Source organism: Babylonia areolata, chromosome 3 (genome assembly GCF_041734735.1).
Source record: "Babylonia areolata isolate BAREFJ2019XMU chromosome 3, ASM4173473v1, whole genome shotgun sequence".
NCBI classification, from domain to species: domain Eukaryota; kingdom Metazoa; phylum Mollusca; class Gastropoda; order Neogastropoda; family Buccinidae; genus Babylonia; species Babylonia areolata.
The window spans coordinates 18,446,702-18,449,201 of record NC_134878.1 but is presented as its reverse complement, the minus strand read 5'-3'; the positions used below and the strand labels follow the sequence as shown (position 1 = coordinate 18,449,201).

Genomic DNA, 2,500 nt, shown 5'->3' with positions numbered 1-2,500 from the left:
ACTGTATGGTGGTGAAGTACTGTGTAAAGGGTTGCACTGTATGGTGGTGAAGTATTGCGCAAAGAGCCGAGGTGCTAAAGCGGTGGGGTTGACGTGCAGGTACTACGCCATCCTGCACCCGATGCGGGCCAAGTACGTGTGCACAGTGGGCAGGGCACGTCGGGCCATCGTCCTCCTGTGGCTCACCTCCCTCGTCCTGGCTCTGCCCATCATCTTTCAGACGGTACCTTGGTCTTGTTGGGTCCATGTCTGTGTGTGTGTGTGTGGGTGGAGGGAGGGGGTGGGGGGGACGTGTGGAGGGTGTGTGTGTGTGCGCGCAGAGGTGTATATGTGTGCAGGGGTGTGTGTATTTGTGGAATTGTGTGTGTGGAGGGGTGTGTATGTGTGAAGGGGGGAGGGTGTGTGGAAGGGAACTGTGTGTGTATCTATCTGTCTGTCTCTCCTCAGTCTGTGTCTCTCAGTCGTACTTCTCTTGCGCGCGCGCTTACACACACACTCGCACGAGCGTATACACCCATACATGCATTTTTCTCCACAACCGATTTCTGTGTGTGAAATTCGGGCTGCTCTCCCCGAGGAGAGCGCGTCGCCACAGGCGAGCGCCACCGTTAACCCCAGTTTTGATTTCTGACTGCTAGTACTGCAAGTATATTTGTTTCACCACCAAAGCTTTTTTTTTTTTTTTACAGAATTTTACCAGATAAACCCTTTTGTTTCTGCGGGTTCTTTTACGTCAGTGCGTCAAGTGCATGCTGCATCTGGTGGACTTCATTTCATGCAAACCCAAACCACCACTTAGTGTGGTAGTGGAATTGGAAGGGTGTGTATGGTGGGGATTGGGGGTGGGGTTCTGGTCCGTACGTGGGAATCGAACCCGTGGACAGTAAATCAGGTTGGGCGCATCACCACTTGGCCATCGCTCCAATGCTCTGCAAAGCTGCGCCGTTTCATTTCTCCGCTGGAGAGAGAGAGAGAGAGAGAGAGAGAGAGCAGCTTTCAACTGAAGGGAGGTGCGTGGTTGCTGCAAGTGACAGAGGGATCAAAGCGTTCCTGTTCGTCAGTTGTTTTGGAGAGGGTGTCCACACGCCTGCTTAGGATTCCATGCCGTTTCCCCAGTGGTATTGGTCCCGTGGCTGAAAGCCATGACACTGTCTCTGTGCTGCTGTCTGCTTTCGCTTCGTTCCCTCCCTGCCCCCCACACACCCACACATACCCCTCACCAACCCCCCCCCCCCCCTCCCCAACCTTCCCCCCACTCTCTCTCTCTCTCTCTCTCTCTCTCTCTCTTCTTTTAACGCTGTTCACTGGATTGAAAATATCAAAATGTCCAGTAAACCTTGGCGGTTATTTTGTTATATCTGTTTATCTATATACGTATCTGAATGACTGTACGAATAGAATTTTAGATGGAGAAAATAACGAAACCCCTAAAATAAAAAAGTTCTTTGGAACACTAAGTGCACGCGCACGCACGCACGCATGCGCACACAGAGAAATAAACATGAAGGTTACAGAGTGCTGTGCAAAGCATTGGAGTGGTAGTACAGCCTTCGTTTTGTTTTTGTTTTTCCCCTGGTGGGCCGGAGGAGGAGGCAGCGAAGAAAGAGAAGGGGCTGCTAATGCAGGAAGGGTCATAACAGGTGTTCCTTCCCCAAATTCCCGCCGGCAGGGTGGGCCATGAATGTAATCGTAATTATGTTGGGAGGTATGCGGGCGGGGGTCGGAGTGGGGGCTGGAGGGGGGATGTCGCCACGTTTTATTTTTTTTTTATTTTTTTTTTTTTTCCTTAATGGCGTGTGCCTTCACAGGGCACACATCACTGTACTTTCCATTGTTGGTCCTTTCTACTCAGCAACGTCAAACTTTGTGTTATATTAAATACGACTCATCAACACGACTCGCACGCGCGCGCGCGCGCGCACGCACACACACACACACACACACACACACACACACACACACACACACACACACACACACACAGAGACACACACACAACCACACACACAGAGAAAACACTACACTACACACACACACACACACACACACACACACACACACACACACAGAACACTACACTACACACACACACACACACACACACACACACACACACACGCACACACGCCCGCGTGCGCGCGCACACACACCACACACGCACGCATACGTACCTACGCATGCGCGCGCGCACACACACACACACATACACACACACACACACACACACACACACACACACACAAATGCTCGCACACAGAGAGAGTGAGAGGGGGGGGAGGGACTGTTCTTTTCAGATAAATTACTTTGTTTTCAATAATATGCATCATCACACACGCGCGCGCGCACTCACACACACACACACACTCTCTCTCCCTCTAGCGCGCGCGCGCGCGCTTGCACTCACACACACGCACAAGCACACACACACACACACACACACACACACACACACACACACTCACACACACACTCACACACACAGCGTTTTCAAAACGATACA

General features: G+C 51.6%; 1 pseudogene; it reads left to right on the top strand.

Annotated features, from left to right (window-relative positions):
* Nucleotides 1-2,500, top strand: part of LOC143280249 (QRFP-like peptide receptor) — an 84,150-nt pseudogene that overhangs the window by 19,201 nt on the left and 62,449 nt on the right.